The following is a 16734-nucleotide window of genomic DNA, read 5'->3' as shown; positions in this document are numbered from 1 at the left end:
CTGTACACACTTTCTGAAACTTAAACAGTGATCACTAAACTCCGGCTGCTTTCTGAGTTCACCTCATTGTTTCAATCACATCAAAGTATATACGCAGAGTTCTTTTGTTTGTTTAAGTTTTATTTTCTAATGTTATTAGAGAAGTTCCTGTATTTTATGCATGATTTTTCTGTATACCCTGTGGTTTTATCCTCTTTATTGTATCTGTTTAAACATAGCATCTTAATGAATTAATTTACCGACTGCATGCATTCTGTTTCTAATATCTCATGCACCTTTTCCTTTTCTAATATAATAATTACCCCACTGATCAAATCTTCCTATTCATAAAGTGCTTGCCAAATTTCCCACATATAGTGAAGTAGAAAGCCTTATGAATTCCATTGCATGCTCTGTCTCTTTAGTCACACTCCAAACTTTCTCTGACAAGAGTCATAACTATATTCTAGGGTTATCCTTGGCCAAAATAATTCAATTCAACTCCTCTTTATATATCACACATCACTGTGACCATCTAGCCTTGTGGATGGATATCATTTCCTCATATGAGTGCTATAGACATTTATCTGAGTTTGATTCACCAGAGGAAACAAAGACTTGAGTGGTCCTACAAGGCAAGGATGGAGTAAGGGTTGAACTTTCAAGCCCCAAGAGACATGCATCCCCAGAGGAACCATACATTTAAAACATTTTATTGAAATATAATAAACATATAAAGGCACACACCTCATATGCAAATGGCTTACTTACGTTTTTAAAAGTGAACACCCCTATATAGCCAACACCCATATATCATATTTCTTATTCAACATATCACATACTTTTTTATCCATATTCAAGCAGCAGACAAAGATGTGTTCACAGTAATGGACTTAATAAATTCTAATTGGCAAAAACTCACTGGTGGGTTGAATGAAAATACTGCCTATAGGTTGCAATTGGTAACCTGCTCATTATACTAGGGACACTGAGAATTTTAATACCCAAACTACTTGTGCCTTCGTGGCTATTTTAGTCTTTAAACTCTTAGTTTAAAGAAACATCTCTGGGTGATCTCAGCAAAAATAGAAGAGTAAGGACCTCTGAAAGTTCCCCATCATAAACGCAATGAAAAAACCTGGCAATAATGGCCACTATCAACTTTTTAGAACTCTGTAAATCAACCACAAGCTTGCAGCAACCTGAATATCATTTAGTCAAGACAACCTGCTGAATATTGATAATAACAATTGGGCTGTGATGATTTAACTTACCCTAAACCTATCCTCTGCTCCCCAGTTCAACAGTAACCTTTAAAAATAACAGCCCACATACACAGTTCCATAGGGAGTAAAAGAGACTTCACTTCCAAAGAAATTGTCATTATTCTACCTTTCGGTGGTTACCTCAATGAAGCCACCCAAAAGGCCTTTCTTTATTTGACCTCACATGAACTTTCCCAGAGAAAACTGCCTCTCCAAGATTGGGACGGGGGGGGGAGGGGCATTCAGTGACTATTTTATTTAACATATATACATAACAGTGATAACTTTCAAAGTATGATTTAACAAGTAGTTAGCAAATTTCAAAGACTATTATGGGTTACAGTTCCACAATTTCAGTTATTTCCATTATTGCAAAACATAACATATATACAGAAAGGTGTTAAGTTTCAAAGTACAACTCAACAAGCAGTAATACGGGCAATTTCAAAAAATGTTATGGGTTACAGTACTACAGTTTCAGCTCTTCCGTTATTGTGAAACATAGGATATATACAGAAAGGTGATAACTTTGAAAGTACAATTCAACAAATACCTATAGAGTAAATTTTAAAGAAATGTTTATGTGTTACAATTCCACCATTTCAGTTTTTTCCTTCTAGCTATTCTAATACCCTGGCGCATAGAATATATACACACACACACACACACACACACACACACACACACACACACACACACACGTGCGCGCGCAAACACACAAAGTTTCAGTATTCGTAATCCTTTGTTAAATCCTATCTTGTCTGTTACTACCCCTTCATCTTGTTTAATCACTTCCTCCATCTTCAGGGGTGTCTAGGCAGTGACCACCCTAACTTGTTTATATAGAAAGGGGGTGTTGACATTATGGGGAAGGGGCTGCATCTGATTGTTGTTGTTGATCAAGAGGCTGTTGCCTCGGGGTTTTAGGACTTGTCTGGCATAGGAACACTCCGGTGGATTTCAGTTTTTGAAAGACAAAACTTAGTGAACCTTTATAGGATCTCACATAGGAACCTAGGTATTTTGGGACTACTTTTGGCATATTGTGGCCATTTGGGAATTCTAGCTGGAGTTTGTATAAGAGAAATGTCCAGGACAGCCTCTTGACTCTATTTGAAATCTCTTGACCACTGAAACCTTATTTTGTTACTTTTCTTTCCCCCCTTTTGGTCAAGTAGGCCAGGCTCATTCCTGGGAGTCATGTCCCATGCTGACAGGGGGATTCATTTCCCTGGGAGTCATGTCCTACATGGGGGAGAGGTTAATGAATTTAGCTGATTTGGGCTTAGGGAGAAAAAGGCCAAATCTGAGCAACCAAAAAGGTTCCCTGGAGGTGTCTCTCAGGCATACTTATAGGAAGGCTCAGTCTCCCCTACACATCCCTAAGATTCACAAGAGCAGGCCTTAAGATCAAGGGCCTGTAGTCCACACATACCTAGGTCCCTACCTGAGATTCTATAAAATATATACCCACCAAGTTTTATCTCTCAGAAACTTAAATACACCAGAGTGTTCCTATGCCAGACAAGAACTAAAATCCAGAAGCTACAGCATCTTTAAGATCAACAGTCAGAGGCAGCCCCCTTCCCCATACTGTCAACACCCCCTTCCAATGTGAACAAGTTAGGGTGCTCACTGTCTAGACACCCCTGAAGATGGAGAAAGTGATTAAGTGGAAGGAAGGGGTAGCAACAAACAAGATAAGATTTAACAAAGGTCTATGAATACTGAAACATGTTTCAGTATTCATAGACCTTTGTTAAATATATATATACATTTAGATGCTGGTGTGTTGGCATAGCTGGAAGGAGGTAAACCACATGGTAGAACTGGAACCTATAACATCCTTCGAAATTTGCTCTATAGGTACTCATTGAAATGTGCTTTGAAAGTTATCACCTTTCTGTATATACCCTATATTGCATAATAAGGAAAGAATTGAAACTGTGGAACTGTAACCCATGACTATTTTTTAAATTACCTATATAACTGATTGTTGAGCTGTATTTTCAAAGTTAACACCTTTCTGTATGTATGTTATATTTTATAATAATGAAAATAGCTGAAGTTGTGGAACTGTGACCCATAATAGTCTTTGAAATTTGCTCTCTAACTACTTGTTAAATCATACTTTAAAAGTTATCACTGTTATGTATACATGTTAAAGTTCACTAAAAAAAATGCATTTAAAAAAAGATCGAGGGCCTGATTTATTAAGTAGGTGGTTCCTAATTTCACATAACACATATTCTGCCTGAAGATAAAAAGTCAGTTTCTCACATTAACTTCACTTAATTGTACAATTATCATCACTCTCAATTTTAAACAATTATCATAACATAAAACATCCCAGACCTCTTATCAGCTGCTAATTATTCATCCCTAGTATTAATGTAGTGCTAATAAGATATTCCTATTAAATATAGTCTATAATATGTAATGGGTAGTTTTTCCATATACAACTCTGTTCTTAACTATTTGTACCAGTGTCATGCATTATATCATTCTAACACTTATTTATATTTGTAGTGCTACTCTGTGGGTTACATGTCTTTAAACAACCAATTTCAAACATGTTCACCTTCAATGCAGCCTTGATACTTATAACCCTATTAACAAACCATAATCACACCTGTCCATTCCCATACGACTAAGTTCACCCTCATTATCATGCCTATAAATATTAGATTATCATTCCCTCTTCACTAGCTTCTGTCTATCTCTAGGTTCTCTATATTCTACATTATAAGACACTTACTTTACATTGTTCAGGGCATTCACATTAGTGGTAACATACAGTATCTCTCCTTTTTGGCTTATTTCACTTAGCATTATGCCTTCAAGTTTCATCCATGTTGTCACGTTTCAAGACTTCGTTCCTTCTTATTGCTGTGTAGTATTCCATCATATATATATATACACACCACATTTTGTGTATCCACTCATCTATTGAAGGACACTTGGATTCTTTCCCTCTCTTGGCAATTCTGAACAATGCCACTATGAACATCATGGTGCAAACATCTATTTATGTCGCTGCTTTCAGATCTTCTGGGTACATACTGAGAAGTGAAATTGCTAGATCATAGGGTAACTCAATATCAAGTTTTCTGAGGAACCACCAAACTGTCTTCCACAACAGCTGTAACACTATACAGTCCTACTAGCAATGAATGAGAGTTCCAATTTCTCCACATCCTCTCCAGCATTTGTAGTTTCCTGTTTGTTTAATGGCAGCCATTCCTATTGGTGTGAGATGATATTTTACTGTGGTTTTTATTTGCATTTCACTAATAGCTAGTGAATATGAACATTTCTTCATGTGTTTTTAGCCATTTGTATTTCCTCTTTGGAGAAAGGTCTTTTCATATATTTTGCCCATTTTATAATTGGGCTGTTTATACTGTTGTTGTTGAGTTGTAGGATTTCTTTATATGCGGTCGCAGTTGACTCGTCTGGGGGAGGGTGGCGGCCGGTTGCTAAATCCTAGGCTCTCAGGATTGCTCCGAGGGTACCGGCGGCGGGGGCTCTTTCCCGGAGGCGAGGGCGAGGCGGGGGACTTGGCCAGGTCCCCGGCGGGAGGCGTGCAAAGTATGGAGGGCGGCGAGAAAGGAACAGGCGGGACACGGTTCTTTTAGGGTGAAGAAACCAAGAGAGTTTATTAGGGGAGAGTACAAGCTTATATCGGGCGTTTAGAGGGCGGGGTAGCTGTAGAGGTAAAAGGCTTGGATTGGTTCTGAGAGAGCGCGGAGGTTGATTGAAAAGGGGCGAGAGTTGCTCCGGTAACGGTGTCTGGCAACAATGTATGCGCACTGGTGGTAATGGGAGTTGCACCGGCAACGGGGAGTGTCCGGGCAAGATAAGGGGGTGGGGAAAAGGCGGTTCCCTCCGGCAAGCCTCCCCTAACATTGGTATTTTGGGTGAGGAAATGGGGCCTGCCTCCGGCCTCACTTTCCCAGGCCCGGGGGGCTGTGGAGGGCGCTGTCACCCGTACCCACTACCCTCCCCAGGGGTGGATCCGGTCCCCCAGCCCAGGCCCGCCAAGTTGAAGCACGTAATCAGTGTCCCGCATTTCCCCCTTCTTTTCTAATTAAAGGAAGAAGCTTACCGGAGAGGTCCGCTAAGGGATGAGGGAAGGGGGAGGTCGGGGAGGGGAAAAGGGGTTGACGGTGGATCAGCGAGGCTGGAGCTCGGCGTTGGTGTGGCGCCCGGGCGCTCGACAGGGGCCTTGCTGCTTGCGGGATGGACGAGGGTGGGGGGTTTAAAGTTGGAGGTTCAGAGAAGCTGGAGCTCGAGGTTGGTGCGATGTTCAGGCGATCGAGAAGGGCCTCGCGGTCGGCGGGTTGACCGGTGGCGGCGAGGTCGCGGAGGGTTGGTTGTCATCTCGGAGTAGGGAGCGTCAGAGGTGGCGAGTCGCTGGTACTGGACTTGCACGAACGAGGAAAAAATAGCATCCGTTTGTTTCCTTACAAGCTGGACAATTCTGCGGATAATGCAGGGTCCTAAGGTGAGAGCTAGAATAATCATTAGTAGGGGGCCGAGGAGAGGGAGGAGGTATGGGAGGAGGGGGGTAAAGATGTGGGACCAATAGCTGGTGGCTTCACGGTCTTTTTTGCGTTGTTCCAGTCCCTCTCGGACCTTTTTTAGGCTGTCTTCGGCGAGACCTGTGGAATTGGCATATACACAGCACTCTTCTCCTAGGGCGGCGCAAAGGCCTCCTTCTTTGAGGAGGAGAAGGTCGAGACCTCGGCGGTTTTGGAGCACTACCTCAGAGAGGGAATTGACAGAATTTTTAAGATGGGAAATAGTGTCTTGTAGGTGACGAATGTCCTCGTCAACAGCCGCCCGGAGGTGAGTTAGGGCGGAGCCTTGACTGGCTAATGCAGCGATTCCGGTGCCAGTGCCTGCAAGACCTAGGAGGGAGGCAATCGTGAGGACGGTGATGGGCTCTCGCTTTTGCAGTGGGGCAGAAGCTGCAGTTGTTTCCAGGTGGAGGAAGAAGTCTTCCTCGCTGTGGTATAGGACCCTAGGGATGAGGACAATTAGGAGGCAAGTTTCATTAGTTGTATTGAGGGTTTGCACGTTAAGGCAGGGGGTAAGTCCTGTAGAGGAGCAGAGCCCTTGGGAGGAGTTATGAGGGATGAGAAATTTTGCAGAGCTGCTGGGAGATGAGTAGTTGGCACAAGCTGTGAGGTTGGGAGAGTTGCTTGAGCGAGGGCGGATGCACTTTCCTGTAAAGGAGACTGAATGAAAGGTTAGGGGGACGGCTGAGGTATTCCAATAGCATTCCGAGGGGCTGTCCTCTGTGTTTTCTGAAAAGGAGAGGTTGGAGGCCACTGGCTCATACAGGGGGGAGGAAGTGGAGAGGCAAAGCCAACAAGAGGAGGTAAGATTAGGGTTGGAGGAATTCACTGAGGTGAAGGCTGCTTGGATAAGGCTGAGGAGGGGAGAGGAGTAACGGGCGGGGGGCGGACGAGGTTGGGGTGGTGGTGTTGGCGACGCGCCATTTGCAGCTGAGGTGCGGTTTCCGGGTGTGCTGCTTGTACTCGAGGTGCGGCTGGGGAGCTGTGGAAAAAGGGGGTTAATGACTTGGTTGGGACCTATGGCAGAGGGGTTTTTTTATGAATAACAAACACTGGCGAATTATAGGGACTAGTAGAAGGCTCTATGTGGCCAGCGTCCAATTGTTCTTGGACAAGGGCTTGGAGTGTTACTAATTTATGTGTGGGAAGGGGCCACTGCTCCACCCATATAGGTTCCTCAGTATCCCACTGCAGAGGAACGGGCGCTGGAGGTGTTAAACGAGCAGTGGCGCACATTATTGGGGGGGCTGCGTGGTAAGCACTGCCCCAGAGGCAGCGAGGATGTCACGGCCCCATAAAATTTGGTCTATGGTGTGTAGAAATAACGGGCGGAAGGTGCCTGAGTGGCCCTCTTCATCCTCCCACTTAATGGGCCCTATGGCCTGAAGAGAGGTGGAGGTACCAGTGGCTCCCACTACCGAGGGACCATCGAGAACCATGCACATGGTGGCATACTGAGCGGGCATGCAAGAGACCTCTGCCCCTGAATCGAGCGTGCCCGTGTACCATTGCCCCTCTATTCTTAACTTACGAGTAGGCTTTTCTGGGGTGATAGGGACTGTCCAGAGAAGCGTTTTACTGCTGGTGAAGTGATTAGTTTTATTAGAACCGGCCGGCACGCTGCCTCTTAGGGGCGGGGCTGAGGCTTGCCCCGCTTGGAGTTTAAAGCTTGCTCAGTGCCCTGGCGCTGACTGCCGTCAGGGCACCAGGGATAGCAGAGGTTTTTTAAGCTATCCTTGCTAAGATCTCTGGGGCTGCTCTTGCAATCGCGCGCCCAGTGATAGCCACGCTGGCAGCGTGGGCAACGAGTGGGAGGGGGGCGCCCATTACGCTGCATGAAAGGCAGGCGGTTGACTTCTGCATTGGGGCACTCCCGGGCAAAATGACCGCTCTGCCCGCACTTAAAACAACCGGTGGTGGCGGCTAAGGCGGCAGTGACAGCGCCAGAGGCAGCCTGGGCTAGGGACGCGGCAGCTGGGTCAAAGGCGCTGCAGGCGAGTATCCAATCGCATAGGCTCTTCTCCCGCAAGGGAAGAATAGCCTGCTTGCAAGGGGGATTGGCTCCCTCGAGAATGAGTTCTCGAGCGAGAGCCAGTTGGGCCTGGGGATCATTAACCTTTCGAGCGCAGGTTTCCTCAACCCTAGAGACAAAGGAGGCAAAAGGCTCATTTGGCTCCTGGAGGAGCTTGGTGAATTTAGTAGGCTGACAGGTGGAACAGTTGGCAAAAGCTCGCAAGGCGATTCCCCGAAGGATAGGCCAAAAGGCGGCAGGCGCATTAATATAGGCGGATGCATTTATAAACGCTCCCGTGCCCAAGTAGGCTTCGGGGTGATGATAGACTCCAGTGGCTGCGTCTTGCTCGCTTTGCTTAGCTGCTTCCGCCTGGAAGTGAGCACGCCAATCTACAAACTGGCCGGGGTTAAGAATGGAACGGGCAAGCGAGGCCCAGTCTTGGGGGAGGCAAAAGTTCATGGCGATATCCTGTAGTAATTGGGAAGCGTATGGGCTACCTAACCCGTCTTCCTTGACGGCCCTGCGAAGCTGCTTGATAGTATCAGAGTCAATGGGATACCAGTCATACGGTTTCTGTGGTGTGGGGGTAAGGTTAAGAGGAAAGCAGCGAAAAGCACGAGAGAAAGGAGGACGCGCTTGCAGAGGGCCTGGCGCGGGAGTGGGGGTAGGGGGAGCGTTGCCCCAAGGGTTGCCTTGAGGTGTAGAAGGCAGCCAGGGGTTGTTAGTCGGCAGGGTGGGAGGAGCGGCGGCAGCTGCCGGTAGCGGCTCCGAGGGGGAGCTCGCCGAAGGGAGAGGCGGGAGTGGGAGGCCCCAAGCGTCGCAAGACGGCGGCGCGGTGGGAGTGGCTAAGGCATAAGATGGTGGACTAGCTCCGTCCTGTGAAAGGGCGGGGCCCAAGGCACGAGATGGCGGACTAACTCCGCCCTGTGAAAGGGCGGGGTAAAGCGCATGCGGTTTCCGGCCCAGCTTAGGGCTGACGTCATCGCCGGAGCACTTCCTCCCCTCGATGGAAGAAGAAGGAGGAAGTTCGCCATCTTGGCGAGGCTTAGTATTGCTTTGTTTTTGGGGGGCGACTTCGAGCGCGTTGTTAATTTGCTCGACTAAGGATTCTGTGTCCGAATCGTGGTCTACATTAGTATCGCTGTCTGAATCTGTAGACTGGGTTGATAGGGCCTCCTTGGATTTAATGGGGCCTCGATCAGGGGGAAGGGAGCCTTGAAGGCAGAAGCGGACGGTTATTAAGGTGGGGAGCAAGCCGGGAGGGAAGCGCTTGCTCTCATGTTCCATGGCGTTGGTGACCCGATCAATAAGACGATCATAAGTAACAGGGTCCCAAAGATGGCAAGTGGTGAGCCATGGGTTAAAGGGCAGCAGGAGGTCCCAGTATACCTGCAGCTGCCGGACAGACACTTTACAGCGATGTGTGTCTAGGAGACCCGCCAGAGCGCGAACTTGGGGTGCTTGGCGTGCAGATAGACGATTACCCATAGCGGAGTGAGAAAAGAAAAAAAAAGGGGGGTTGATTATTGAGTAAAGAAAATGAGGTAAACCGTGGCCGCGAGGCCGAAGGAGACGGTGAGAATAGAAGGCAGGACCCTCTAGTAGCGAGAGCAGTTTGGGGGGGGCGGTCGCAAAGAGGCACACCGCGCGAAACAAAGAAACAAAGACACAGAGGACCACAGCAAAGTAATGGAGGGGAAGAGGGAAAGCTACTGGAGGAAGAGTGTCAGGAGGAATGGGGGGGATATAGGAAGAGAAGACGAAAGGTAGTCGGGGGCAAGAGTTAGGTTAATGCGGGAAAGGAAGAGTGGCCCGGGCGCGGAGCGGCGTGGGAGAGGGGGCCCCAGACGTGGAGCGGCGAGGGAGAGGCGGCTCCGCGGGGCGGCGAGGGAGAGGCGGCCCTTACTTTGCAGGCGAGGAGAAGGGGAGCTGGAGAGGCGTGCGGGCGAGCGGGTGGTTTTACTGGACCGCTGCGTAGAGAGGACTTTTAATTCCAGGTGCCCCACGTTGGGCGCCAGTTGCGGTCGCAGTTGACTCGTCTGGGGGAGGGTGGCGGCCGGTTGCTAAATCCTAGGCTCTCAGGATTGCTCCGAGGGTACCGGCGGCGGGGGCTCTTTCCCGGAGGCGAGGGCGAGGCGGGGGACTTGGCCAGGTCCCCGGCGGGAGGCGTGCAAAGTATGGAGGGCGGCGAGAAAGGAACAGGCGGGACACGGTTCTTTTAGGGTGAAGAAACCAAGAGAGTTTATTAGGGGAGAGTACAAGCTTATATCGGGCGTTTAGAGGGCGGGGTAGCTGTAGAGGTAAAAGGCTTGGATTGGTTCTGAGAGAGCACGGAGGTTGATTGAAAAGGGGCAAGAGTTGCTCCGGTAATGGTGTCTGGCAACAATGTATGCGCACTGGTGGTAATGGGAGTTGCACCGGCAACGGGGAGTGTCCGGGCAAGATAAGGGGGTGGGGAAAAGGCGGTTCCCTCCGGCAAGCCTCCCCTAACATTGGTATTTTGGGTGAGGAAATGGGGCCTGCCTCCGGCCTCACTTTCCCAGGCCCGGGGGGCTGTGGAGGGCGCTGTCACCCGTACCCACTACCCTCCCCAGGGGTGGATCCGGTCCCCCAGCCCAGGCCCGCCAAGTTGAAGCACGTAATCAGTGTCCCGCATTTATATATGCAAGATATTAGTCTCTTATCAGATACATGCTTTCTAAATATTTTCTCCCATTGCATTGGCTACCTCTTCACCATTTCGACAAATTTCTTTGAGGTGCAGAAGCTTTTGATTTTGAGGAATTCCTGTTCATCTATTTTTTCTTTCATTGTTTTTGCTTTGGGTGTAAGGTCTAAGAAGCTACCTCCTAATTCTAGGTCTTAAAGATGTTTCCCTACATTATATTCTAGGAGTTTTATGGGACTGTGTCTTATTTCCAGATCTTTAACCCACTTTGAGTTAGTGTTTGTATAGGATGTGAGGTAGGGATCCTCTTTCATTCTTTTGGATATGAATATTCAAATCTCCCAGCCCCATTTGGTGACAAGACTGTTCTGTCCCAGTTCAGTGGACTGGGGGCTTTATTAAAAATCAGTTGACTGTATATCTGGGGGTCTATTTCTGAACTCTCAATTTGATTCCATTGATCAATATGTCTGTATTTTTGCCAAAACCATGCTGTTTTTACTACTGTGGATTTATAGTAGGCTTCAAAGTCAGGAAGTATAAGTCCTCCCACTTCGCTTTCCTTTATTAGACTCTTTTTTAGCAACTCAAGGCCCCTTTCCCTTCCAAATACATTTAATAGCTAGCTTTTCCAAGTCTGCAAAGTAGATTGTCGAAATTTTGATTGGCATTCCATTGAATCTGTAGATCAGTTTGGGTAGGACTGAGGTCTTAATAATGTTTAGCCTTCCTATTCATGAACACGGAATAGCTTTCTATCTCTTTAGGTTGCCTTTTATTTTTTTTAGTAAAGTGATGTAATTTTCTGTGTAGAGGTCTTTTACACCCTTGGTTAAGTTTATTCCTAGGTACTTGAAGTTTTTAGTTGCTATCGTGAATAGAATTTTTTTCTTGAGTGTTCCCTCAGTTAGGTCATTTCTAGTGTACAGGAACATTACTGACTTTTGTGCATTAATCTGTATCCCACCACTTTGCTGGATTTGTTTATTTGCTCAAGTAGCTGTGTCATCAGTTTCTCAGGATTTCCCAAATATATGATCATATCACCTGCAAATAATGACAGCTTTACTTCTTCCTTTCCAGTTTGGATGCCTTTCATTTCTTTGTCTTGCCGAATTGCTCTGGCTAGAACGTCTAGCACTATGTTGCATAATAGTGGTGACAGTGGGCATCCTTGTCTCATTCCCAATCTTAGGGGGAAGGCTTTCAGTCTCTCACCATTGAGTATTATGTTGGCTGTGTGTTTTTCATATATGCTTTTATCATATTGAGGAAGTTTCCTTCCATTCCTACCTTTTGAAGTGATTTTATCAAAAAGAAGGATGCTGAATTTTGTTGAATGCTTTTCCAACATCTATTGAGAGGATCTATTTGATTTTCCCTTTCTATTTGTTACTGTGTTGTATTACATTGATTGATTTTCTTATTTCAAACCACCTTTGCATGCCTGGGATGAACCCCACTTGGTCATTGTGCATGATTTTTTAACATATCTTTGGATTCGATTTGCAAGTATTTTGTTGAGAATTTTTGCATCTGTATTCATCAGAGAGATTAGACTGCAGTTTTCCTTTCTTGTAGCATCTTTATCTTGAACTGGTATTAGAGTGATAAATAAACAAATGAGTCAGGTAGTGTTCCTTTTTCTACAATTTTTTGAAAGAGTTTGAGGAATAGTGTCAGTTCTTTTGGGAAAGTTTGGTAAAATTTCCCTGTAAAGCCATCTGGCCCTGGGCTTTTACTTACAGGAAACTTTTGATGACTGATTGGACGCCTTTACTTGTAATTGTTTGTTGAGGTCTTCTATTTCTTCTCAGGTCAGTCTAGGTTGTTTGTGTTTCCAGGAAATTATCCATTTCCCCTAAATTGTATAGCTTGTTGGCATACCGTTGTTCATAGAATCCTGTTATGATTTTTTAAATTTCTTCAGGATCCACAGTAATTTGTGCCTCTCATTTATTATTTTGTTTATTTGGGTATTCCCTCTTTTTGACTTTGTCAGTTTAGCTAAGGATTTGTCAATCTTGTTAAACTGCTCAAAGAACAAACTGTTGGTTTTATGTATTCTCTCTACTTTGTTGTTGTTGTTGTTCTTTATATCATTTATTTCTGCTTTAATCCTTGCTATTTCTTCTCTTATACTTCCTTAAGGGTTAGTCTGCTGATCATTCTCTGGCGTCTTCAGTTGTTCCATTAGTTCTTTGATTTTAGCTCTTTCTTTCTTTTTAATGTATGCATTTAGAGGTATAAATTTTCCCCTCAGCACTGCCTTTGCTGCAGTTTTGATACGCTGTGTTCTCATTTTCATTCCTCTCTAGGTATTAAGCAATTTCTCTTGTAATTTCTTCTTTGATCCACTGATTGTTTAGGAGTGTGTTGTTTAACCTCCACACATTTGTGAATATGCTGGTTCTTTGATGGTTATTGACTTCTAGTTGCATTTCATTGTGGTCAGAGAATGTCCTTTGAATAATTTCAATCTTTTAAAATTTATTGAGGCTTGCTTTATGCTCCAGCATATAATCTAACCTGGACAATGTTCCATGAGCACCAGAGAAGAATGTATATCCTGGAAATTTGTGATGTAACACTCTATATAAGTCTGTTAAGTCTAATTCATTAATCACATTGTTTAGGTTCTCAATTTTCTTATTGGTCCTATTTCTGGTTGTTCTATCTATAGAAGACTGATGCACTGAAGTCTCCCATGATTATTTAGAAGCATCTATTGCCTCCTTCAGTTTAACCAATGTTTGTCTCATGTACTTTTGGGGCACCTTGATTGGGTATATAAACATTTGTGATTGTTATTTCTTTTCGGTGAATTGTCCCTTTTATTAGAATATAGTGACCTTCTTTGTCTCTTATGCCATCTTTGCATTCAGAGTCTAGTTTATCTAATATTAGTATTGCTACCCCTGCTTTCTTTTGGCTGTAGCTTGTGTGAAGGATTTTTTTCCACATTTTCACTTTCAATCTCTTTGTGTCACTGGGTCTAAAATGAGTCTCTTGTATAAAGCATATTGATGGCTGATACTTTCCAATTCATTCTGCCAATCTATATCCATTCACATTCAATGTTTTTATTGTGAAAGCAGTTCTTGAATCAGCCACTTTATCCATTGGTTTTTAGTTGTCAGATCTATTTTTCCCTCTCTCTCTTTATTTCTTTTAAGTTACCATTACTAATACTTTTAAGTTCTGTGCCCTTCTCCAGTCCCCTCTCTCCTTTCTTTTTTTTCTAAACTGGTAGAGCTCTCTTTGCTATTTCTTGGAAGGCAGGTCTCTTATTAACAAATTCTCTCAGCATGTGTTGGTGAAAATTTTAAGGTTTCCCTCAATTTTGAAGGAGAGGTTTGCTGGATAAAGAATTCTTGGCTGGCAATTTTTCTCTTTCAGAATTTTAAATATGTCTTGCCTTCTCACCTCTAGGGTGCTCACTGAGTAGTCAGTACTTTGTTTTATGTTGTTTCCTTTGTATGTAGTAAATTGTTTCTCTCTTGCTGCTTACAGAACTTTCTCCTTGTCTCCAGCCTTTGACAGTCTGATTGGAGTATGTCTCAGGGTGGGTTTATTTGGATTTATTCAATTTGGAGTTCATTGGGCATCTCTGATTTGCACTTAGGTCTTTTGTCAGCATTGGGAAGTTTTCCCCAACAATGTCTTCAAACACTCTTCCTAGCCGTTTACTCTTCTATTCACCTTCTGGGACACCAAAGATTCTTATATTTGTGCTTCATGCTCTCCATCATTTCTCTGAGATCCATTTTGAATTTTTCGATTTTTTTCATTATTTGTTCTTTTGTCCTTTCACATTCTGTCACTCTGTCCTCTAGTTTGCTGATTCTTTCCTCTTCCTCTTCAAATCTGCTGTTGTGTGTCTCAAGTATATTTTTAATTTGATCAACAGTATCTTTTATTTCCATAAGATCTGCCATATTTTTATGTACGTCTTGAAATTCTTCTTCATGCTCTTGTAGGGTCTTCTTGATGTCCTTTATGTCCTTAGCCAGCTCACTGAAGTTGTTTTGGAAATTGTTGTGTACTTCTTTGACTAATTTCTCCAAGTTCTGTGATTCCTTCAGTTTTTTTAATTTGGTCATTTGGGTTTTCCATATATTCTAGTTTCTTCAATACGTTTCATGATTGTACATTGTTGGCCTCATGGCATTTGCTTATCTGTATAAGGTTACTTTAGGGTATGTAGTATTATTTGAACATTTATCTATAATTTGGCAGAGATACAGCTTGGTGGAGTGCATTTTCCCTGTACTACCAGCAGATGGCACTCTTGTGCCACCTCTTACCCTCAAGCTAGCTCTCCCCCAATTTTTCTATGTGCTTGGTAGGGTCCAAACAGGGTGTAATTCCAATCAGCACATGAATTTTCCATGTGCACTGGGGACTGCCCACCCTATGGAAGTGGAGTGGGTCCTGCGCATTTCGGCAGGGAGTCTGCTCCAGGGCACAGTGGCCCTGGCAATTCCCAGGCATGCGAGTGAACCACTCTGGGGCTGCGAAGCTGCGCATCTCACCTTCCAGCTCAAATACCCTGCAGTCCCGGTCTGCTGTGCGCCCACGAGTTCCTGAGGTTGGGGAGGGGCTCCTGGCACTTCTGCGTGGTGCCCTTGCCTCTCAGCTGTGCACACTGCAGGCTCCATGGAGGAAGAATGTCTGTGGTCACAAGTCTGCTGAATCCCAAGTTCCCTCACGGGAGTTCTCAGCCATGTGGCTGTGAAGGATTATCTCCCCAGCCAACTGCTGAGATGGATGCACAGGGCTTAGAAAGTTACTTGCTCCATGCTCGGCGGCTGGCTCTAGCCTTCAGTTCCCGATCCAGGAGCTCTCAGCCATGGGGCTGTGAAGGGTTATCTTCTCAGCCAACTGCTGAAATGAGTATACAGGGCATGGAAAGCTGCTCCTTCTGCACTCGTCTGCCAGCTCCAACAGCCAGTCCCCAGAATGGGAGCCCTCGGCCATGGGACTCCAAAGGGTTATCACCCCAGCCAACTGCTGAGAAGCGTGCATGGGGTGTGGAGGGCTGCTCCCTTCCACACTCTTCAGCCAGCTCTAAATGCCCATCCCCAGCAGTGTTCAATGCAAAACGCTCACCTGTCCTAAACACAGTCTCTCTCCCTCTCCAGCTACATCCTCACTATGTGGTGTAGAAGGCCCTGCCGGCCGCTGGCACCCTGGAACTGCTGTCCTGGAGCACTTTCTATCCTTTATCTAGTGTTTTTCCCAGAGGAGAATTTTGCTTTGCTTCTCCTGATCTCTGCCATCTCCCTGGAAGTTCCAGTGACTGTTTTAATATCACAGCAGCCTGAGCAATGGTAACACTTAGTGCAAACAAAATGTTAAACATAAAAAGGAAAAGAAATGATCACAGGGGCTTTGAAGAATTCTGGCATCTTCTTGGGATCTAGAAAGCCATGTTCATGGCCAGGGCTGTATAGAACTAAGTGCTTGTTTGGGAAAGACCTGATAAAAGGCCCTAACTTTTCACTTCTGGTTGACCTTGAGGCTCTGTGGAAGCAAGGGGTTGTTGGCTAAAGCAGAGTCATAAATTGCCTGGCTGAATGAAGGTATGCCTCCCAAACATACACAGAGTCTCTTGGAGAAAATGAAAATCTTACTAGTTCCATGCGTTTAACAAAATCTCTGTCGAATCGTTAGCTAGCCACTAAGCTGAGTAGAGACTACAGTGGCCAAACAGACTAAGATACAGACTTTACAGAATTATTTTATAAGACACTAAACAAACAGCAACTACAGCAAGCAACACATGCTAGGACAAGGAGAGATTATGATTTCCAGAGGTGCCAAACTAAACTAAGTGTCCAGTTTTCAACAAAAAATTATAAGACATGCAAAGAAAACAAGAATGCATGACCTCTACACAGGAAAGAAAAAAGTAATCAATAGAAACTCTACCTGAGGAAGTCCACATACTGGACTTACTAGTCAAATACTTTAAATCAATTCTTTCAACTGTATACAAAGAGCTAAAGGAAGACATTCCTAAAGAACTAAAGGAAAGTATGAGAATGCTGTAGCACCTAATAGAGAAAATCAATAAAGGGACAGAAATTATAAACTGGAATCAAATAGAAATTCTGAAGTTGAAAAGCACAGGACTGAAATGAAAAATTTGCTAGAGGGGCTCAAAAGCAAAATTAAGCAGACCTAAGAAAGAATTAGAGAACTTGAAGTCATTCAACTGGA

The sequence above is a fragment of the Choloepus didactylus genome, chromosome 16 (genome assembly GCF_015220235.1).
Source record: "Choloepus didactylus isolate mChoDid1 chromosome 16, mChoDid1.pri, whole genome shotgun sequence".
Lineage (NCBI taxonomy): Eukaryota > Metazoa > Chordata > Mammalia > Pilosa > Megalonychidae > Choloepus > Choloepus didactylus.
This window is presented reverse-complemented; position numbering follows the sequence as displayed.